Genomic DNA, 25,468 nt, shown 5'->3' with positions numbered 1-25,468 from the left:
ATCCATCGGCCTTGAAGGCAAGATCCGGACATGATTGAAGGTCCGAAGCACCTGACCTGGGCTTTGGGTGTTAGAACTCGAGGCGGGGGAAGGATTCGATTGAGCACGGGAGGGAAAAAAGTAAAAGCCTTGTCCCTTTATAAAGAGGGTGAATATCAAGCGTCCTCTCCGTAGACGTTTGGGACTTGCCTATAATCTAGGAGTCCTAGACACGGTTGGGTTACCCACGACCGTATTGATGAGAATCCCGTAATTAGGGGAACACGATCTCTGCTTTGACAAGATGTGTCAAGAAACCGCCTCGCGTTATGTGTGGAGCTGGTTGAAGAAAAACGGTTCGAATAATCACCGAGCCATGGCATGATGTCATGTTGCCAAAACATGTCAGCGGATTAAGATTTGTGGAAATATTATTCTCTCTACGGTGGTATGTGGAACTTATTTTGCAGGGTCGGACACTATCCTTGTATTCAAATTCTTCTGTGATGTGTTCGGAGGAGGAACCCGCCTTGCAATGCCGAAGACAATACTGTGCGCCAGACTCATTGTCATTCAAAGCCTGGTTCAGGGGATACTAAGGGAGTCCTGGATTAGGGGGTCTCCGGACAGCCGGATTATATCCTTTGGCCAGACTGTTGGACTATGAAGATACAAGATTGAAGACTTCGTCTCGTGTCCGGATGGGACTCTACTTGGTGTGGAAGGCAAGCTAGGCAGTACGGATATGGATATCTCCTCCTTTGTAACCAACCTTGTGTAACCCTAACCCTCTCCGGTGTCTATATAAACTGGAGGGTTTTAGTCCGTAGGACAGAACAATAACAGACAATCATACCATAGGCTAGCTTCTAGGGTTTAGCCTCTCTGATCTCGTGGTAGATCTACTCTTGTACTACCCATATCATCAATATTAATCAAGCAGGACGTAGGCTTTTACCTCCATCAAGAGGGCCCGAACCTGGGTAAAACATCGTGTTCCCTGCCTCCTGTTACCATCCGCCTTAGACGCACAGTTCGGGACCCCCTACCCGAGATCCGCCGGTTTTGACACCGACAGCCTCGAATTCCACCATGTGGTCCGAGAAAACAATCAAGCAGCGGATATCCTTGCCCGGATCGGCGCTAAGTGCGACCCTGTCCCACCTAATATCTTCTTGGAAAGGCTGCTTAAGCCATTCGTGGTGTGGGAAGGGGAGACCAGCAAAAACAGTTCGGATCCGGCCACAACACCAGACCCCGAACACTCTGACGTAATCGGAGGCTCTGCCACCGAAATAACACCTTCGGCCCACATGATTATGGCTGTCATCGCCCCATGGACAGAACCCTTCTTGGCTTACCTTACTAGGCAAGAACTCCCTGATGACCCAAACGAGGCACGTTGCATTGTGCGGTGGTCTAAGGCCTACAAGGTCCACGAGGGAGAGCTTTATATGAAAAGCGATACCGGAGTACTTCAAAGGTGCATCTCCGAAGAGGAAGGACGACAACTTTTGGCAGAAATTCATGCTGGACTTGGCGACCACCACGCTGCAGCTCGGGCCCTTGTAAGCAAGGCCTTCCGTACAGGTTTTTACTGGCCGATAGCCCAAGCAGACGCACAAGACCTCGTTCAATGTTGCGTCGGTTGCCAGCTTTTTGCAAACCAAAGCCATATGCCACCTACCGCTCTCCAAACAATCCCCATTACTTGGCCCTTTGCGGTCTAGGGGCTTGATATGGTTGGACCACTTAAAGGGGGAAGCCATAAGAAAAAATACCTATTGGTCATGGTGGATAAATTCACCAAACGGATAGAAGCCAAACCAGTTAAAATGGCTGAGTCTGGACCAGTGATAGACTTCATATCCGGGGTTGTACACCGTTACGGTGTCCCCCACAACATCATCACCGATAATGGCTCGAACTTTACAACCGACGATGTAAAACTTGGTGGAGCAACATGGGCATTAAGCTTGATTATGCCTCTGTCTATCACCCGCAAACTAACGGTCAAGTCGAGCGAGAAAATGGTCTTATCATGAGCGGCATTAAACCCAGATTAGTGCAATCCTTGAAGGAATCAGATACGCACCGGGTGAGGAGCTTGACTCCGTACTATGGGGGTTGCGGACCACGCCGAATCGCACTACCGGATACACACTGTTCTTTATGGTGTACAACGCAGAGGCGGTACTGCCCTATGACATCATTCATGACTCACCTCGAGTGCGCATGTATGAAGAGAAAGAAGCCGAGCTTGATCGGCAGGACAGTTTGGATGCCCTGGAGGAGGAGTGTGACGTGGCAAAAGCCCACTACACATTCTATCAGCAACATGCTCGGCGGTATCAAAGCAGAGAAGTACGGGCCAAAACTTATAATGTTGGCGAACTCGTTCTACGCCTACCAAAGAAAAAAAGAACAAGCTCAAGCCCAAATGGGAAGGTCCCTTCATTATTGACAAAGTTCTGACCGGTGGACGTACCATCCGCGGGATGCATCGGACAATCGACTCGAGCCAAACCCATGGAACGCAGCCAGACTCCGAAGGTTCTACGCCTAGTGCCGGACTCTGTGTTCGTCTCCTTACCTCTGTCAATTTTTTATATATCCATTATCTGTCTTTTATTTCTTTCTTTCTTCCCTTTTTCTTCACGGCCTTAAAAGGTTAAAATCTGTCTTGACTACACAACCTTGACACGCTAGGCGTGCTAATTATACCTGGTGCTTCTTATACAGAAGCTTAATATAACTGTGTGCCGGGCTCTATGCCCCCCGCACATGTGTTACTTTTCCGCGTATACCTTTCTTCGCCATTATATGCATCGATATGACTTAAGTTTTGGCCAAGTTGGGTTGCATGGCTCTTGTGTTTATGCCCTACATTCCCAATAATTCAGTTAGGGCATAAGGGGAGCACCTCTGTGATTGTTACTGCCGGGTCAGCCGGATGTGTACCTCAAACTGGGTGAAGCCAAAAGCTAGTGTTCTTAAGGGAATATTCGGTCAGTGAACAAAAGATGACTTCTATTTATTGTAATACATGCCCCCAGATGTTTATATCCTGCGTCTCTTTTTGCAGTTCGGACATGCACATTAATGCATGCGTACCCAAGGAAAGGAACCCTTAACGGAACTATTCTCCCTGGAAGATGTTTCTTACTATCCATGTAATATAACATAGCTAGTTGGGTACTTGTCTGTTCAAGCACTTATGACCCCTACGCCTAGTTTCCACGCGTACCCCGGTTTTTACATAACTAAGCAAGTATTCGGATACACTTCGAACTGTCGGGTCCGGAGGTCGAAGCGAAAAGGTCAGCCATGACAAATGAGTTACAATCCGGCTAGGGACAATATATGTCACTTGAAGTACACAGTCACTTAGACTGACTAAATTCTTCTTCTATACCATCCAACATGCTTTCTAGCCTACAATCCTGTTGGGAATACTTTGTGGCTAATTTCACCTGGTCATACACCAAACTGACGGGGATCTCTTTCCCATCAGACCCCACATGTCCAACCTTGGCCATGTGGTTCGGGTCAGCCTTGGTATATCGCGTCTTCACCATGGCCCAGGCTTCCCTTGCACCTTGTCGGCACGCTAATATCTTCCATAATCGGAAGCGCCACCGCGCTCCCTTGAGCATCTCTACAAGCTCCCCATGCCTCCTGGCAGGGAGGCGGATGGCCACAAGGCTTGGACAATGCCCTGCATCACCTGCCGAACTTGTTCGTGCAGTTGTGAGAGCTCTGGCAAAAGATCACCCGCAGACCCGGGCATCTCCTCTGTGGGATGACCCATCAGCATACCTACAGATATAACTCTGTTAGCCGGTTTCTTCGCCGAACTCTATAAAAGTTCGTTCAAGCACTTACTAAAAATGCCGCATCGAAGCCTCTTATTCTCCTTTACGGTGTCAGCAAGCTGGGCCCGAACATCTTTCAGTTCAACGCCCAGTCGGGTATTGGCATCTTGGAAATCGTTTTTCTCCCGCCTAACCTACGTAAGCACGCGCTCGCCAACCTTTAGCTGTCGTTGAGCATGTTGCTCATCCCCTCGCATGACCTCCAGATTCACTCCGGGATCATCTGCAGAATCTATTGTTAGATTTGCATGCATGCCGAATACTAACTGGTACATGTCATTCTTTTAGATAGAAACAAGTGTTACTAGATGGGGCCTCCTCGGACTCCTTCGTTGCGGCAACTGCGGCCCATAGCTGGGCTTTGCACTCCTCCAGCTCTTGAGACAATTGGGTATTCTTCTCCGTAAGAACCTACGCAAACAATGATCCTTAAATCAGTTGTGCCAACTGTTTCAAGTCTCAGGGGCTACTGATATACATAATTATTAGATTTTCTTACCCGTATATCCTTTACATACCGGTCCGTGGCTCGGGCAAGACCATTTTGAGCAGCTCAGATGTACGCGTCTCCTGAGTTGAAGGCATCGAACGCCTCTTGAGAGAAACAAGCGTCGCGGAGTATGGCCCGGCGACGCCTGTGATTCATGGCACTCTCCACTTTAGAATTCGTAGCGGACAGCCTATCCGCATCCTCTGTAGGAGGAACATCCGGTGTTGGCCCCACGTTAGCGTCTGCCTCTAAGTCCGGCTCTGGAGCCCGGCTGGTGGAGGCTTGGCCAGCAGGCTCTCCGGATATGGTCCGGCGGGCGTTTTTCCTGCCAGGAACCATGGACATTATTATATTTTAAAAGACGACAACCACGGAGCGGGGTTCTTTTTCATACCTCTGCGACAGCGTCTCAGTCCTGATCGCCTTCCTTTTAAGCTTACCCGGCTTTGGTGCCCCTTGTTGGTGAGTCACTGCGGGTTCGGCATGGCGTCCCGAGGGCCTTCCCTATAAGACACCATATGTGTGCGGTAGATGAAGTGTGAAAAGGGATCCTTCTCGGAAGTTGGGACTCCGGTTTGACTTACATGCGATGCAGGGAGCAGTCCAGGATAATCGGCTATGATGGCCACCAAGGCACCATTGCAGCTTAACTGATAGAACATCCTATCGATGAGCTCCACAGATGTGTCCAGATCTTCTTCGAGTCCGGGGTCGAGGGCCTGGTCAGGGTCCTCTGGTTGTGGAGACGGGCTGTGGACCTCCCTCATAGCTTTTCGCAGTTCCTGCTATGAAATAGCAAGGTAAATACTTATGACGAATAATGCGGGAAGGTCTGGAGTAGAAAGTAGCAGCTCACCCAGTTTGGGGGGTTGTACATGGAGAATCCATCCCGTGGCTTAATGCGGATGAACTCCTCTTCCTCTCCTTTATATAAATCGGACAGTATTTTCGCTAGAGCAGCAACGGAGTCTGGACCCTTATGACCGCAGCGGGTGGCATCGTCTTCTCCATTAAAGTGCCACATGGGTTGTCCCCGATATTGAAGTGGCTGCACCCCCCCACATTATACATATTGACATAACCTCGATTATTGTCAATCCTGATTTGGCCAGCGTTTTTATCCGGCCCATCAGGTAAAGGACCTCTCTGTTAACTTCCTCCTGGGGGCTCCGAGGGCGCCAGCTACGGCGTTTCTTCAAAGGGGCGTTATTGAACTAAGGAAGGCCCATCCGAATAGGGTCCGGAAGGGGGACGTCCTCCATATAAAACTACTCCGAAGGCCAGTCTTCGGATGTCTTCTTCGGAGTACCAGACAGGTATCCGGTCCCGGCGATGCGCCATATCTCGGCTCTGCCCACTTGATATATTGACCCCTCCTGTGTATGGGGTACGAGGTAGAATAGCCTCTTCCATAGCTCGAAATGAGCTTCGCGGCCCAAGAACAGCTCGCAAAGGGCGACGTAGCCAGCGATGTGTAATATGGAGGCGGGAGTAAAGTTATGCAGCTGGAGGCCGTAGAACTCCAGGAGCCCGTGGAGGAACGGATGGATTGGAAATCCAAGCCCCCTTAATAAGTAAGGGACAAGGCATACCCGTTCCCCCATGGATGGGTTGGGAAAGCTCTCCGCTTGCTCCCCGCCGTTGTAAGTGGCATGTCCGGCTCGAACGGGGACCATATACGCTGGAGGGAGACACCCCTGGGTCTGTAACTCTACTAATTGGCTATGAGGGATGGAACACTTCTTCCAATTGCTTGGCTTAGGGCTATGGGAGCGAGAGGAGGAGCTGCGATGGCTGGCCATGATGGGATGGACTTTTCCGGGCGCGCTCCGATGGATACTCGCTGTGGGAGGATGGTGTGATCTGGATCTGAGGATCCCCGTCTCTTTAAATAGACGATTTACTCACATGGTTAGGGTGGCAAGTCTAAAAATGCCCCAACTTCTCACATTCGCTCAACACGTGGAGGATAGCCATTATTAGGCGCAGAAGCCAAGGAGTGCAACATTCATGGGAAGCCGAACACTACTCGACAGGTATTCAGAATTTGGAGAAGAACCCGCCTTGCAATGCCAAAGACAATCTACGCGCCGGACTCATCGTCATTGAAGCCTGGTTCAGGGGCTACTAAGGGAGTCCTAGATTAGGGGGTCCCAGGATAGCCGGACTATATCCTTTGGCCGGACTGTTTGACTATGAAGATACAAGATTAAAGACTTCATCCCGTGTCCGGGTGGGTCTCTCCTTTGCATGGAAGGCAAGCTTGGCAATTCGGTTATGTAGATCTCCTCCCTTGTAACCGACTCTGTGTATCCCTAGCCCCCTTCAGTGTCTATATAAACCGGAGGGTTTAGTCCGTAGGACAACAACAATCATAATCATAGGCTAGCTTCTAGGGTTTAGTCTCTACGATCTCGTGGTAGATCAACGCTTGTAATACTTATATCATCAAGATCAATCAAGCAGGAAGTAGGGTATTACCTCCATCGAGAGGGCCCGAACCTGGGTAAACATTGTGTCCCCCGCCTCTTGTTACCATCCGCCATAGACGCACAGTTCGGGACCCCCTACCCGAGATCCGCCGGTTTTGACACCGACAATGGGGTCCGGGGAGGGGTGGAGCACTGGCGGCGGGTGGGGGAGGGGGTCGCCGGTGGGTGGGTGGGGGTTGGGGATCGAGGCGAGGAAGGTGGGGATCAAGGCGCGGGAGGTGCGGGACACACGATCGTTTTTTTGTTCGGTGGAGTTTGGGAACACCACTGCGGCTCCTATATAAGACGCTGTGATCCAAGTAACTGTTCTAATCCTGGGATTAGAATAGTGTTGTCCTATATATAGGTGGGAGGGGGAGGGGAGAGGCCAAGGGGCGCCCTAAGTAGGTCCGAATCCTACTTGGGCTCCTGCCCTTGCCCCCCTGCCATGTTTGTCGGAGGGGGACGAAAAGAGGGGGAAGGAAGGAGGAATCCTATTCCATTTCTTTTCTTTCCTTCTTCCCCTTTCCTTATCCACCTTGGCCAGCCCATATGGGGGGCGCACCAGCCCCTTGTGGCTGGTCCGTTTCCCCTCTCAGCCCATAAGGCTCATATCTTTTGTCGGGGGTGTCAGAACCCCTTCCGGTGATCCGATATGTACCCGGTACCCTCCGGAACACTTCCGGTGTTCGAATACCAACATCATATATATCAATCTTTACCTCTCGACCATTTAGAGACTTCTCGTCATGTCCGTGATCTCATTTGGGACTCCGAAAAACATCCGGTCACCAAATCACATAACTCATATAATACTATATCGTCATCGAACGTTAAGCGCGCGGACCCTACGGGTTCGAGAACTATGTAGACATGACCGAGACACATCTCCAGTCAATAACCAATAGCGGAACCTGGATGCCCGTATTGGTTCCTACATATTCTACGAAGATCTTTATCGGTCGAACCGTTATGACAACATACGTAATTCCCTTTGTCTATCGGTATGTTACTTGCCTGAGATTCGATCATCGGTATCTTCATACCTAGATCAATCTCGTTACCGGCAAGTCTCTTTACTCGTTCCATAATACATCACCTCCTGACTAACTCCTTAGTCATTTGTTTGCAAGCTTATGATGTTTATTAGCGAGAGGGCCCAGAGATACCTCTCCGATACTCGGAGTAACAAATCCTAATATCGATCTATGCCAACTCAACAAACACCTTCGGAGATACCTGTATAGCATCTTTATGATCACCCAATTATGTTGTGACGTTTGATAGCACACAAGGTATTCATTCGGTATCCGGGAGTTGCATAATCTCATAGTCGAAGGAATATGTATTTGACATGAAGAAAGAAATAGCAATAAAACTGAATGAGCATTATGCTAAGCCAAGAGATGGGTCTTGTCCATCACATCATTCTCCTAATGATGTGATCCCGTTATCAAATGACAACTCATGTCCATGGTTAGGAAACCTTAACCATCTTTGATCAACGAGCTAGTCTAGTAGAGGCTTACTAGGGACATGGTATTTGTTTATGTATTCACACATGTATTTAAGTTTCCGATCAATACAATTCTAGCATGAATAATAAACCTTTATCATGAATAAGGAAATATAGAATAACAACTTTATTATTGCCTCTAGGGCATATTTCCTTCAGTCTCCCACTTGCACTAGAGTCAATAATCTAGTTCACATCGTCATGTGATTAATACCCATAGTTCACATCGCCATGTGACTAACCCCTATAGTTCACATCGCCATGTGACCAACACCCAAAGGGTTTACTAGAGTCAATAATCTAGTTCGCATCGCCATGTGATTAACACCCAAAGAGTAATAAGGTGTGATCATGTTTTGCTTGTGAGAGAAGTTTATTCAACGGGTCTGTCACATTCAGATCCGTATATATTTTGCAAATTTCTATGTCTACAATGCTCTACATGGAGATACTCTAGCTAATTGCTCCCACGTTCAATATGTATCCAGATTTAGAGTCATCTAGATTAGTGTCAAAGCTTGCATCGACGTAACTCTTTACGTCGAACTCTTTATTACCTCCATAATTGAGAAACATTTCCTTAGTCCTCTTTAAGGCACCTAAGGATTATTCTGACCGCTGTCTAGTGGTCCACTCTTGGATCACTCTTATATCCTCTTTGCCAGATAAGTGGCAAGACACACATCAGGTGTGGTACACACACTACTGTAGGATGGTCCAAATGCGACACTACGATCAGAGACCCTTCGATGAAACTGTGTGCGATGCCATAATCGCAAACGATGGTGTAAAAAACCCATCAAAAAAGGTGTAAAACGTTTGCGATGACAGATGCATCAAACATGGTTCAGAATTTAGTTGTGTGTGCGATGCAGGGCATACGGTTCAGCTCAATTAACTGTTTGGGATGAGGAGGCACAAAATAAACGGGCAGCCAGATGAAGGCGTGTGCGATATACAGCATACGGTTCACTGGGATGAACTATGTGTGATTAGGCAACACAATGGAATGATTCAACTAAACAAGATGTGTGTGATACGCGGCAAACAAGTCCGTAATCTGAAATGCGTGCGAAGACCAATAATAACACAGACGATTGCTGCTAATAAGCCGTGTGAATTGCTCTATCTACAGTAGAATAACATGTATATATATAACTGAAATAAACATCCAATTACATAAGTGACTATACAGATCATTCGCACACACCTCAATAAATAATTGCATGCATTCTAAAGTAGGACAAACGATCGTCTAGTCATCTACTTCTTATGACGCTCCCGCCACAAATATGTGGCTTGATCCCTCGTCTGGGTCAGGAAGAAGACAGTTCCTCATGTCAATGATCCTCCTGTACATCTCTTAGCTTGTGTACGCGTCCATCGCCGCGTACTTGACATGTTGTTCATCCAGTCTCTTATGCCACACACTGTGCCAGATGTTCTTGTCCTTATTGCTCTCTTGCTTCATCTTCGCGTAGTAGGGGTCGATGATGGCCGAGGCGAGGTTAACCAGGGAGTTCAGTTTGCCTTTGTCGCTGCCCCACACCTTGTAGTGGTGCTAGATGTTGACAAGATTCGGGCATTTCAAGTCCAAAACCTTGAGCGCTTTTAGATCATTGGTGGTGTCCACCGTAGTGAAACTGTAGTCAGAGCTGTTGATAAACCTGGAGAAACGCTCGCAAGGCCTTGTGGCAAGGTGGAAATGGTAGACGAGGACGTCATGTCGCACGCACAACTGGGTGACGACAACCTTCTGATCGTGCCCGGCACGACCGATGGTGTACTCGAGGTCGAGGCCGACCACTCGGTACTTGTCCTCGGCAAGGAACTACTCCATTGTTTGGATGGAGCTCTCCACCGAGACCGGATCATTTGTGTACACCACCGAGAGGGCCTCCCCCCTCACGTGGGTGTCCACTACGTGATGCGTGGTGAACTGCCCGCCGTTGTTGTCGTCGGCCGCTGGGAGCGCCATTGGAGCCACGGGGAGCGCCATTGAAACCACTGGATGTCCTCTCTGTATGTGTCCTCGTGGGTGTGCTTATTGTGTCGTGTGAGACGAGAGATGAAGGTAAATGGCCGCAGGAATAAAAGGGGGCCGGGCGGTGTCGATTCTCGGCGCGTCCGCATGGCAGTTTTTGCAGCGGGTAACTGCATCATCGCGCCGCGCCCGGTGCAACCGCTTGCACACGAACATGCGTGATCGTGCGCCGGCCCAAAACACTGGCAGCGCGCGTGAAGTGATGAGGGCAGAGCACCTAGAGGGACACGAGAGCAGAGCGCGTGTGGCGGGACGCGAGCAGAGCGCGCCGCAGCCGCCTGAACTGCAAGCAACCACACGCATAGAGCAGTTGAACACGCAGGAAATGGTCGCCTACAAGCCGGACGACAGTTGCGTCGCTGCGTAGAGAGCGGCCGTGTGGTACCACCTTCGTCTAATCTATAGTCTCCTTTATATTCCGTGGCATACTTTCCCCTCAAATTTAACCAACAAAATGTTAATGCATATTTTAAAAATTATATAATTGGAAACTATGTTCAAATAAAAATTCAACTATATAATCTTTGGCGACATGCATTCGTATTTTATTAGTTAAATCATACTTATAAACCAGGACGGTGGTATAGTAGGTAATTAAATCACAAACATTTTTTTATTAACCGTATGTGTACGTGGCCTTTCGTCCTCCTCTCGCATGTCTTGTCACCCCGCAGTCGCAGACGGCTTACAGCGCAAGCTTGCGCAGCGCGCGGGGGTGATCTTTTTGCCAGATGGTGGCGCCAATGAATCGTCGGTGAGACCATTTCGGCGCAACCTCGTAGGTTCCCGTGCAAGCTTCCCGCCCGACTCGGTGAAATCCCCCAAAATCCCAATGCTTACCGGCCTACTATAAAAACCCTCACGACCGGCGAGTCCTGCATCGCATTTTCCCCTCCATCCCTGTAGCTTATCTCGTCTGTTTCTCCCACATTCGCCAATGGCACTGGTCCATCGTCGTCGCTTAGTCACTCCGCTGTCATCAGACGACAGCTCCAGCTGGGAGGCTACACCGCGGCGGCGGCGCAGTCCCTGACATAGTGTAGTGCGCGTGGCATCCCTGTTGGGTGTGCGCAGAACACCCAACACACGCTCCACCGCCAGTGCCCGTCGGCAGCTATTACTGGCCACCGTTGCCTCCACACCACCGTCGAAAGCCAGGGCCATCGCCCGCTCCGCCACTGCGGCCCGAAGGCGAGAGATGGCCGTCGTGGCCGCCACCCCACTGCCGGCCACTATGGCCATCACCCGCTCTGCCACCGTGGCCCGAAGGTGGGAGGTGGTGGTTGTGGCCGCTACCCCGTCGTTGGCCGCCGTGGCCGCCAACCCACCGTCGACCGCCGGGGTCATCACCCGCTCCACCATCGCTGCCCGATGGCGGGAGGCAGAGGTGGATGCCCTCACGTGCGACAGCAACCATGCGCGCTACACCGAGTTCCTGCGGGAGGAGGAGGAGCGCCTCGTCGAGCACGCAAAGAGCCTTACCGCCGCAGTGGCCGCGGCACACGCCGCCTCAGAGGCGAGGAATCAGGAGATCTACGAGGAGAACCACCGCTTTGAGAGGGGTCGTCTGGAGCGGCAGAGGGCGTTCGAGGTGAGCGTCGCTGAAGCTGCATTAGCGGTAGGCACCGCATTGCAGTTGCCCAGCTCGTCGGTAGGCTCCTCCTCCTCCGCCTCTTATTGAGCGCGCTCGGGAAAGGAGAGGCAGCCGAAAGTAGTACAAAGCCCCTCCATAGTAGTAGTAGTATTTATGGGCTATTTTGTTTAGTTCATCTGACTATAGATGTGGTGGAACCGTACAACGTACTTAAAATTAGCTAGTATATATATAGTTGAACTAGCTATTTCAGTACGTGGTTGGCAACCATTGGGGAAAAGTTTGTTCGGTTCAGCTATCGAGTTGAATTGTTTGTATAATTAAGAACGACTACTTAATCTATGAATGAAATCTATGCTTAATTACTGAATTTTAGTTGCAAAAATTAGATACTGCTAGTGATTTTTACCTTCATATTTTGAAAAATTGTAGTGTAGTTCAAATTTGAATTATGCACATAAATGCATTGAAAACTCAGTTAATGCATAAAAATGTCCAAACAAACCCCAAAAAATCACAAAAAATCACACAAAACTCATGTTATTCTATGTTGACACGAGAAAAAATTTGAAAGCAATAAGAGGCAATGGATATCGTTTCGTCCCCAAAGGTGGGACGTTCCCTACCGAAAACCATCATGCTTGTTGTGAGAAGCTCCGGTTTGTGAGAAGCATATACCCAAACCTGCCCCAGATGGGACAAAATTTGTACCACGGCATGTTGATGCCGCTCCATGATAGCATGCCAAGTTTCATGAATTTTAGACGATTTTTGGATTTACTAGAATTTAAAAACCAGGTATCTCAATGTTTTGCCGGCAATCAATGGTGCACTGGTGTTTGTAATTCATTCCCATTTCTTGTATGGGACCTAAGCATGCACCCAAGGACACATATTTGATTTTTCAACCAATTTATATGCACTCGAGCATGTGCATGTAGTTCAAATTTGAATTATGCACATAAATGCATTGAAAACTCAGTTAATGCATAAAAATGTCCAAATGAACCCCGAAAAATCACAAAAATCCACACAACACTCATATTGTTCTATGTTGACACGAGAAAAAAATTGAAAGCAATAAGAGGCAATGGATATCCTTTCGTCCCCAAAGGTGGGACGTTCCCTACCGAAAAGCATCATGCTTGTTGTGAGAAGCTTCGGTTTGTGAGAAGCATGTACCCAAACCTGCCCCAAATGGGAAAAAAATTGTACCAGGGCATGTTGATGCCGCTCCATGATAGCATGCCAAGTTTCATGAATTTTAGACGATTTTCGGATTTACTAGAATTTAAAAACCAGGCATCTCAATGTTTTGCCGGCAATCAATGGTGCACTGGTGTTTGAAATTCATTCCCATTTCTTGCATGGGACCTAAGCATGCACCCAAGGACACATATTTGATTTTCAACCAATTTATATGCACTTGAGCATGTGCATGTAGTTCAAATTTGAATTATGCACATAAATGCATTGAAAACTCAGTTAATGCATAAAAATGTCCAAACAAAACCCAAAAATTCACAAAAATTCACACAACACTCCTATTGTTCTATGTTAACACGAGAAAAAAATTTGAAAGCAATAAGAGTCATTGGATATCATTTTGCCACCAAAGGTGGGATGTTCCCTACCATAAACCATCATGCTTGTTGTGAGAAGCTCCGGTTTGTGATAAGCATATACCCAAACCTGCCCCAAATGGGACAAAATATGTACCACGGCATGTTGATGCCGCTCCATGATAGCGTGCCAAGTTTCATGAAGTTCAGACATGTTTTGGATTTACTAGAATTTAAAAACCAAGCATCTCAATGTTTTGTCGGCAATCAACGGTGCCCTGGTGTTTGAAATTCATTCCCATTTCTTGCATGGGACCTAGGAATGCACCCAAGGACACATATTTGATTTTTCAACCAATTTCTATGCACTTGAGCATGTGCATGTAGTTCAAATTTGAATTATGCACATAAATGCATTGTAAACTCAGTTAATGCTTAAAAATGTCCAAACGAACCATGAAAAATCACAAAAATTCACACAACACTCATGTTGTTCTATGTTGACATGAGAAAAAAATTGAAAGCAATAATTGGCAATGGATATCGTTTCATCCCCAAAGGTGGGAGTTCCCTATCGAAAACCACCATGCTTGTTGTGAGAAGCTCCGGTTTGTGAGAAGCATATACCCAAACCTGCCCCAAATGGGACAAAAATTTTACCACGGTATGTTGATGCCGCTCCATGATAGCATGCCAAGTTTCATGAATTTCAAACGAGTTTTGGATTTACTAGAATTTAAAAACCAGGCATCTCAATGTTTTGCCGGTAATCAACGGTGCCTCGGTGTTTGAAATTCATTCCCATTTCTTACATGGGACCTAAGCTTGCACCTAAGGACACAGATTTGATTTTTCAACCAATTTATATGCACTGGAGCATGTGCATGTAGTTCAAATTTGACTTATGCACATAAAATGCATTGAAAACTCAGTTAATGCATAAAAATGTCCAAATGAACCCCGAAAAATCACAAAAATTCACACAACACTCCTGTTGTTCTATGTTGACACGAGAATTTTTTTTGAAAGCAATAAGAGGCAATGGATATCGTTTCATCCCCAAAGGCGGGACGTTCCCTACCGAAAACCATCATGCTTGTTGTGAGAAGCTTCGGTTTGTGAGAAGCATATACCCAAACCTGCCCCAAATGGGACAAAAGTTTTACCATGACATGTTGATGCCTCTCCATGATAGCATGCCAAGTTTCATGAATTTCAAACGAGTTTTTGATTTACTAAAATTAAAAAACCAGGCATCCCAATGTTTTGCCGGCAATCAACGGAGCCCTGGTGTTTGAAATTCATTGCCATTTCTTGCATGGGACCTAAGCATGCACCCAAGGACACATATTTGATTTTTCAACCAATTTATATGCACTGGAGCATGTGCATGTAGTTCAAATTTTAATTGTTCACCTGAAATGGCTAGAAAAGCAATTTAATGTATAAAATGTTCAAACGAACCCTGAATAATTCCAATTATTTTACGACACACATATAGTTGCATGTTCACTCCAGATAAAAGGTCTAGCAATTCAAACACCGTACATTGCCATTGTGACCCCATTATGTATTTCAAATCAAGATGAAAAATCAAGTAGATCGCACGGAATTTATTATCAGCAACTGTGTGAGATGTAGTACAAAATATCTTGGAGCACCGTCGGTGTATAGTACGCCTCTGGCTTACCCGAGAAGCTGCGTCGGCTACAGTCCATAGCCGGCGTCTCAAGCACACTAGCTCGCTCCCCAAATATCATTTCACTGTTCAATCGTCGCCGGTGAAAGATGGGGACGTGGACCCGCGTCGTGAGGGCAACTTCAGTGGCCCACTCCGGCGAGAGTGCGGCTGCAGCTGGCATGCGCGTGCCAACAAGGTGCATGAGCACGGCCGCAATTTGCGACCGGGCAGCAAAGGCAGCCCAAACGGCCGCTGTTGCTTCTCAGGTGGCGGCAGCAACATCTTCCTCGGGGATAGCAACTGGCGAGAGCGGCACAACAACTGTCCGTTCGGAAGCGGCGGCCTTAGCCCTGATGGAGGCCGCCCACGACCATGTCGAGGCCGCCCACGCCCAGCTCCTGGCGATCACCGCACGAATCGAACGAAGCTTCTCCGATAACGGTCGACAACCAATGGCCGAAGAGTTGGCAATCGCCGAGAGCGTTCGAGCAGCCGTCCGTTCCTCCGCCGCATACCATGCGACGACGGAGCCCGACCAAGCCCAGATCGCGTTCGCCCATGCCCAGGTCGTGGCGGCCTTTTCCAAAGAGATGGCGGATGCGGATGGCAAGATGCTTGCCGAGTATGGTGCGATGGATGCCATGGAGCCCCTTCCCCAGGAGACCGTCGGGCGCGAGCTGGACATGGAGGCGAAGGCGGAGATCAACGAGCACCAGCCGTAGTAGTACTCTTTATTTTGTTTAATTAAGAGCGCCAATCTTTAATTTGTTAAAGTAATGTTTAGGTCAGCTAGCTCTGTTTAATTGCTGAACTTGCTCGATTAAGAAGTGTGGTTGTGCTGTAGTCTCCTTTGTGTACCCAAAGTATGCAATGACGTGGATGACCACTGTAACCATGGAAATTTGAACCAAAACTTTTGACGTTCAAACTCATCACACACGGGTTAAGCTATCTGAATCGTTTGTGATGTCCACATATCGTACACAGTTCTGAATAAGGGACCGTGTCTGATGACACTTTGCGTGCCAGTTTTTTGGCTGAAGTGATTCCAAATTTTTGGCTTCCGCGGAAATATCTACCTCCCCACCCCTCCCCCTTACCAAAAGCCACATTTCCCCTCTTTCGCCTTCCTTTCCAAGTTGAAACCTTCACTCCTTGCTTGCAGCGCCGCCGGCGACCCTCCTTCACGCTGCTCGACCTCCTATATCCAGGCAGGTAATCCACACCCGACCCCCATCCTCCTCCTTCCACATCCCACATGCCCCGACCACCGGCGCGAGCGCGGCACCTTCCACCCAAATCACCGACCCCTCCACCAAAAAAGCGCCGACCTAAGCCATGGTGCAGGCAGTATAGCCAGGACTTCAAGGAGCATTTGGCAGCGGAGAAGCAAATCGCGGCCGCACGCGCGGATGAGGTTGTGATGGCTACCAGTCGTGCCGACCCATAGATCTTGAAGGAGCACCTAGCCAATTGCTTGCTACGCCGGTTAAGCATGCTCGGTTTACCCGTTGCGTGTGCTGCTCCTGCCTTTCCTTCACAAATTCTAGTGCATTGTGCTATATAATTTCACCATGCAATCTATTGCTCTAGTGTATATGTTCTATATGTCGTGTAGTGTGGTGCTCACTTATTAACCGTTTTGTTAATTAGTTGTCATCTTCAGTTAACTTTTTGGTTCAATTCTGGGAATGTGATGTTCAATTCTTCAGGTTGCAATTTTGTATTGTCTTCCATGTGAGAAATAAATTGAATTTATCTTTACAAAATTGTGGGTGCATTCTGTTATTGTATACCATGCGAGGAATAAATTGAATTTGGCTGTAGTAAATACATGAGAAACAAATACAATTGCTACAATTGGTTGTAGTTAACTGTTTGGTTAACTCTCTGATCTTGTATTAGGAGTATGTTATATTGTGTAATGTGGTGCTCAGTTAATGTTTGGTTCATTTGTTGTGGTGTTTAGTTAACTGCTTGGTTCAATTCTGCAATGCGATGTCCAATTGTCGTGGGTAGAATTTTGTATTGTTGTGCATGTGAGGAATAAATCGAATTTGGCTGCACTTAATACATGAGAAACATATACAAGTGCTATATTTCCTAGTTCTTAATCATGCTTGGTTTGGGTAAATGGGTTTTTCGTGTGGCTTCAATTAATCTGATGAATCTGCAATATGCTTATTTTTCATCAACATATTTTACTGATAGCATGTGAACCCTTACTTAACCTGATGACTAACTACCTTATATGTGTTGCAGGGAAACAATGGGCACTGAGGTTTACAATCGAGGTTAGCACGTGCATGGTCCGTTGTCTAATAGCACATTATTGTGCAATTGCAGGAACCATTCTGATATTTTGGTTTTTAACAATTTGGTCTTGCACATGTAGGTCCTGCTGTCAGAGGTTTTGACCCACTCTTCGACCCTTTTTGCATATGGGAAAATGAGTTGTCCATGAATATCAATCAAATCAATAAACTTAGAAAGATTGTTAGGATAAAGAAATTAGCGACAAAAAACAACAAGATCTTTGTCTGCACAATGAAGAAGACATCAGTTCACTACAAGTTGGTACTAACTATTATACCTTGCCTTTTTTTATTCCTTTGCCCCAGTTCCAATAGAGAAGATATTTATGCACATCCTTGTTTTCAGGCATTTCCAAAGCAGTTCACTTATGATTACCTCTCAAACCACCTCTATGGTCAGGAGGCGAGGAAGGTTTTCATACAACACCCACGGTTCAATATTGAAGTGTTCCTGAAGAGGACGAACGACAGACAGTCAATCATCCACAGGCACTGGCCTAAAGTTGCAAAGACCTTCAACATGAATGAAGGCTCAATATTCGCCTTCCGCTTCAATAGTTTTCCAGATGAGATGCATCTATCTATATACCGTCTATGATGCTAATTTCAAAAGGTTCTACATGTTGCATGTGGAACTTACTGCTAGTGCAGTTGTGTAATGGGGTAGCTGAGTGCTGAAGCTATATCATGTTGTACTATGATGTATTTCAATTATGAAATTCTGCTTCCTTAATATGGAAATGAAATATATTGTGTGCTTAATATAAAATGTCAATTCAATTAATAAATGGAATACGAATAATTGGATAATTAGCCTACTAATTATGTTTTTCTACTGCAAACGGTTGTTGAAAAAATACCATGGGCGATGACCTCAGGCAACACACACAGTTTCTAGGAATAAACCGTGTTGGATCAATGAACAATCACACACGACTTTCTCTTGAAAATGGTTTGCGTTAGGCCACCTTGCACAAACGTTTACCACATAAAAACTGTGTGTGATGGACAGCCTTTGCCACACAGTTTCTTCTATGGACCGTGTGTGATACATTCAATAACGCAAATGATTTAACGGGAAAAATTGTGTGTGATGTACCTGTAAACGGAAACATTTTCCTTGGAGCGACTGTGTGGGATGTGCATACGAACGGAAATGTTTAGCGGGGACTGACTATGTGGGCTGTACTTGCGACCGGAAACAATTTCGCCATATAATTGTATTTTTAGCTCTACTGTACGTATTTCCGTATTTGAGTGCTCGCCAGTCGCACACGACCTCATTTTGCCGAAAGTGTGTGTGCCAGGAGGGCGTATCCCCGATGGTTTCTGGGTCGTGTGGAAAGGACCCCAGCTATCGCCCACACTCACTTGGCGACGGTTCCAAATGCCGTCATGGAAAGGGGTTAAAAACTGTTTGTTTAGGACCGACGTGCACCAGTGAAAGCATGGCATATCATATAGGACCTATGGCTGAGGCATAGGGAATGACTTTCATTCTCTCCCTATCTTCTGCCATGGTCAGGCTTTGAGTCTCACTCAACTTCACACCTTGTAATACAGGCAAGAACCCCTTCTCGGACTGAACATTTTTGATCTTTTTCATATCTTATCAAGGTATGTGTTTTGTGAAAATTCTATTGAGCATCTTGATCTATCCCTATAGATCTTGATGCTCAATATGCAAGTAGCTTCACCGAGGTCTTTAATTTTAAAACTTTTATTCAAGTATCCTTTCATGCTATCCAGAAATTCTATATAATTTCCAATCAACAATATGTCATCTACATATAATATTAGAAATACTACAGAGCTCCCACTCACTTTCTTGTAAATACAGGCTTCACCGAAAGTCTGTATAAAATCATATGCTTTGATCACCTCATCAAAGCATATATTCCAACTCCGAGATGCTTGCACCAGTCCATAGATGGATCGCTGGAGCTTGCACACTTTGTTAGCACCTTTAGGATCGACAAAACCTTCTGGTTGCATCATATACAACTCTTCTTTAAGAAATCCATTAAGGAAAGCAGTTTTGACGTCCATTTGCCAGATTTCATAATTATAAAATGCGGCAATTGCTAACATGATTCAGACTGACTTAAGCATCGCTATGGGTGAGAAGGTCTCATCGTAGTCAACCCCTTGAACTTGTGGATAACCTTTTGCGACAAGTCGAGCTTTGTAGATAGTGACATTACCATCAGCATCTGTCTTCTTCTTGAAGATCCATTTATTCTCTATGGCTTGCAGATCATCAGGCAAGTCCACCAAAGTCTACACTTTGTTCTCATGCATGGATCCTATCTCAGATTTCATGGCCTCAAGCCATCTATTGGAATCTAGGCTCATCAAAGCTTCTTCATAATTCGTAAGCTCGCCATGGTCTGGTAACATGACTTCCAGGACAGGATTACCGTAGCACTCTGGTACGGAACGTGCTCTGTTCGACCTACAAGGTCTAGTAGTAACTTGATCTGAAGTTTCATCATCATCATTCGCTTCCTCTCTAGTTGGTGTTGGCATCACGGGAACAGATTTCTCTGATGTTCTACTTTCCAATTTGAGACAAGGTACAATTACCACATCAAGTTCTATTTTCCTCCCACTCACTTCTTTCGAGAGAAACTCCTTCTCTAGAAATGTTCCATTCCTTGCAACAAAGATATTGCCTTCAGATCTGTGGTAGAAGGTGTACCCAATTGTTTCCTTCGGGTATTCTATGAGTATGCAATTCTCCGATTTGGGTTCGAGCTTATCAGGCTGAAGCCTTTTGACATAAGTGTCGCAACCCCAAACTTAAGAAATGACAGCTTAGGTTTCTTGCCAAACCATAGTTCATACGGTGTCGTCTCAACGGATTTAGATGGTGCCCTATTAATGTGAATGCGGCCGTCTCTAGTGCATAATCCCAAAACGATAGTGGTAAATCGGTAAGAGACATCATAGATAGCACCATATCTAATAAAGTGTGATTACGACGTTTGGACACACCATCACGCTATGGTGTACCAGGTGGCATGAGTTGTGAAACTATTCCATATTGTTTTAAATGAAGGCCAAACTCGTAACTCAAATATTCGCCTCCGTGATCAGATTGTAGAAACTTTATTTTCTTGTTACGATGATTCTCCACTTCACTCTGAAATTCTTTGAAATTTTCAAATGTTTCAGACTTGTGTTTCGTTAAGTAGATATACCCATATATGATCGAATCATCAGTGAAGGTCAGAAAATAACGATACCCATCGCGTGCCTCAACACTCATCGGACCGCATACATCGGTATGTATTATTTCCATCAAGTCATTGGCTCTCTCCATTGTTCCGGAGAATGGAGCTTTAGTCATCTTCCCCATGAGGCATGGTTCGCAAGTATCAAATGATTCATAATCAAGTTATTCCACAAGCCCATCTGCATGTAGTTTCTTCATGCGCTTTATACCAACATGACCTAAACGGCAGTGCCACCAATATGTTGCACTATCATTATCAACTTTGCATCTTTTGGCATCAATATTATGAATATGTGTATCACTATGTTTGAGATTCAATAAACCATTTACATCGGGTGTATGACCATAGAAGGTTTTACTGATGTAAACAGAACAACAATTATTCTCTGATTTAAATGAATAATCGTGCCGGTGCACAAAAGTAGGGGCTCTCTTTTGTACACCTTAACTTGTGCGCGGACAGTAAGAGCCGCGCCTATGGCCATACCTAGTGGGGCAGAGGAAGTAGAAGCACGAGAATACCAGAGCAGCGCTCCAACTAGGAGCATGAGACAACCAAAATAACACCAAGGCCAGAGACACAAAGAGCAAGAGGGCGAGGTGGACTCCCCCGGCAAGACCCTTGCCGGGGCGGCCTTCGCAGCCCCGGCAAGAGCCTCGCCGGGGTAACTTGCCCAATGCCAACAGAGCGCACCACCCTTGATCCCAAGGGTTCCAACACCACCAACCACATTGGAACCAAGGCTCGGGAGGCACCTCCATGGTGGCATGCAGATCTTCGAGTAGATCATAGGCACACAAGATCAGATGAGGACCAGAAGACGACGATCCTCGGGAAGATCCTTGCCGAGGAAATCCACGAGACCCCCGGCAAGATCCTTGCCAGGGTCGACCGCGATGCCGCGACAAGACCCTTGTCGGGGCCTCGGCAAGGCCCTTGCTGAGGACACCTGCGAGGCCACAGCCAGGCCCACATCTGCCAAGACCCCACCGCTGTTCCCATGCAGCTGCCAGCCAAACCAGCTGGGAAGGCACCTGCGTGGCGACGCGTGGCCTCCAAGCCAACTCAGCAAGCACCTACATGGTGGCATGCAGATCTTCGCAAAGACCCTACCACCACGCCATCTCAGCAGCCTACCAGCTTACGTGCGATGCATGCCTCATTGGCCCAAACGCGCATCGGAAAGAGACGGAACGGCGACGGATGGGACGGGCCTTGTTACCGTCCCCCAATAAAGCAACATGACACCTAAGAAGCGCATTTAATGTGCCTTGTCCCGTAATGACAGGCGATAAGCTTGTACACTGTTTACCTTTCCACCTCCCGTGTGCCACTGTGGCGACCCCTTTTGACTATAAAAGGAGGCCCGAGGCGTACTGGAGAAGGATTCGGATCTTTTATACTACACACGCATCGCAGCTAGTTCTAAAGCTCAAGAACACTCAAATATACACCAAAGCAGGACTAGGGTATTACGCATCCTTGCGGCCCGAACCTGGGTAAATGATCTTTGTGCTGGCTACTAGACCCGCTCTTTGCACAACTCTGCGCCCGCCAACCGTAGAAGGGGTCCTAGTGATCCCATAGGTGTCGTTGCCACCGACAAATCGTATTGCAATAAACATGATCTGATCATATTCATGCTCAACACAAACACCAAATAACATTTATTTAGGTTCAACACTAATCCCGAAGATAGAGGGAGTGTGCGATGGTGATCATATCAACCTTGGAATCACTTCCAACACACATCGTCACCTCGCCCTTAACTAGTCTATTGTCAGGACCCCGATTCCAAGCCACATCGATCTAGCTGGTAACACCTCATATCACTTTGCGGCCTCACGCACGATATCCCACGGGTGTCGCCTTACCATGGCCCGGGACCATTTGCGCCTTTTGGCTCACGTATATGATAGTGTCGCTAGCATCCATATGATAGAGAACCCGGGCCGACATGGCTAGTCGTGAACCCAAAGCGGCACAGACCTATGAAGACAGACATACATGAATCACATCGAGCATGTCGGTCATCAGCGAGTGATTCCGGGCTGTAGCACTGGGCTAACATGACTCCGGGGAACCCAGGCTGTAGCAGGCTAGGCAAGACTCCGGAAGTCACCGTGTGACATCTCTCCGAAGGGACAGACATAGGAATGAAGTGAAACACATGCTGGCCAGTCAAGTGTCCTGAACAGTAGTGCTGGGCTAGCAGGACTCCGGTGAACCGGGCTATAGCAGACTACTATGGCTCGAGGAACACTAGACTACATTTCCCCATAAGAAAGGCTGCCAAGGATAAACAACTAGATTGTCGGATCCCACTCATACCAAGCATTTCAATCATACACACAATATGCCCGATATGAGTACATACAACATGGCATCACAACAAAACTCTACAACTCAAGTACTTTATTTAAAAGCTCCAGAGAGTCATACATAACATGTTCATACAGATAGGGGTCACATGACCCGACACTCAAGTCATACACTCATACAAGCACATGCGGAAGCAACTAGTCTGAGTACAGACACTAGAAAGAAAGAAGGCTTCTCGAAGCCCGTCTATCTACATAGGGCCCTCCATGGCCAGGATCACCACCTGGGTGGCTAGTCACTCGTCGACATCAAGGGCTACATAAAACCCATCGGAGGGGGCAGTGTTGTTGTCTGAAAACAATAAATAAGCAAACATGAGTACAAGGTACTCAGCAAGTCTTACATGAGAACCTACTATACATGCTCATTCTCAAGAAGGTGGTGGGGTTAATGCAGCAAGCCAGCTTTGACTCTTGGCTAAGCTATCCTACGGAACTTCACTGGTAAAATAGTTTTCGCACACGAGTCCACTACTCACCACACAATACTCCACCAGGGATCCTCCCTCGTCACCCTACGAGAGGGCCATCACACTTATCTTGAGTCTTTTAGTAGTATTCATTAACTTGTCTATGAACTGTATAGGCAACCAAGTAGTCCTTTACCGCGGACGCGGCTATTTGAATAGTTTTATACCCTGCAGGGATCTACTTCGTCACACATGTTTCCACCACTTAGCGTCTGCACACGACATGTGCTCGGCAGACTTCAAGCGAAAACCGACGTGGGTGTAGACCACGACCTGACTAACCTCACAAGTCTCTAGTCCAGGTTTATTGCCTATTCAGGTTCCATCCGCAAGGAAATCCGGCCGGGGTGTCCTCAACAGCCTCAAACGATGTGTACAGGGTTCCCGAGACACCAAACGGGCGACTCGGTACACCGTGCCACGGTGTATCTACCGCATCATAGCCCACCCCTAGGGTCAGCGCTACGCACGGCCGCCAACACATAACCTACAAACACCAGAAACTAGTTGCAACTCCTGGACAGAGGACGAGATGGGTCAGTAAGTCGAGCGGGGTCATATTTCAGGGCCCAATGTGTGGTAGTATCTAAATCTTAAATCATGCATACAGATCTCAGTTCTTATGGACGGCCTCAATGAAACAACCCACCATGTACTCCTACATGGCCTCTCATCGATACCTTTACCAAAACATGTTTAACACATTCCTCATATTACCGACATAATCATATCACTCTAGCCCATCACCCAGATGAACCAGACCTGACACAACTCTAAGCATAGCAGGCATAGCAAGGTAGGAATCACATACATGGCTCAATCAACTCCTACACATGCTAATGGGTTTCATCTAGTTACTGTGGCAATGACAGGTCATGCAGAGGATAAGGGTTCAACTACCGTAGCACACAGCAGTTTGAATCGCGATGTCTTAATGCAGTAAACAAGAGCAGAAGCGAGAACATGGGTTGTATCGGAATGATCAATGGTTGCTTGCCTGATGGAGTGGTAGTGGGATACTGCCCTTCAGTTGGATACTCGTGAATATCCTTGGAGGCAGAACCTACCACGAAGAACACATCGGAACACAATCAACACATGACGATATGCAACAATATGATGCATGCTATGACATGGCAATATGAATGTGTCTTGGCCTAATGCAAGCTAAAACAGAAGGGAATGAACTCATTTGAATCAAAGATTCAAATACTAGCTCATTAAACATGGCCTTATTTGTGCATTACCTTATTCTTCTTAAACAGCAAGGTAAACTTTTTTTGTCATGCATGAAACCATTACAGATGGATAGATTGAATTTTTCTGATAATTTTTCATATATAAATTATTTCATTTGGAGTTACGGTTGAATTTCTATGATTTTTAGAAGTTTTAAACATTTTCTGGAATTTCCTGAGTAAAAATAAATCCAGAAAATGCATTACTGCGTCAGCATTGCGTCATGCTGACCTCAGAAGGTCAAAGGCGCCAGCCCAGGTCAAACCTGACTGGTGGGCCCCTTCTGTCAGTCTCTCAGCTAATTAACAGGATTAGATTAACACTAATTAGCTGTCAGTGGGGCCTGGGCCCACATGTCAGTGACTAATTTAATTAAAATTAGTTAAAACTAATCCTAGATTAATTAGCAGACCGGCCCCACCTGTCATAGACTCAGGGGGGTCTACCTGGGCCCACCCAGGGGTCAAACTCGCTGGCGACTCGACGCCGGCGAGGCCCGAGACGGTGGTGCGGCTCAAAAAACACCCACAGGGCACGGGCGAGGCCGTTCTTGGGCTCGTTGGAGAGCTCTTGCAGTCGCGCATCTAGTGGTGGTGGAGGCCGGGCCTACGG

Source organism: Triticum aestivum, chromosome 5A (genome assembly GCF_018294505.1).
Source record: "Triticum aestivum cultivar Chinese Spring chromosome 5A, IWGSC CS RefSeq v2.1, whole genome shotgun sequence".
Classification (NCBI taxonomy): domain Eukaryota; kingdom Viridiplantae; phylum Streptophyta; class Magnoliopsida; order Poales; family Poaceae; genus Triticum; species Triticum aestivum.
The sequence above is the reverse complement of the archived record's forward strand: the minus strand, read 5'-3'. Positions refer to the sequence as shown.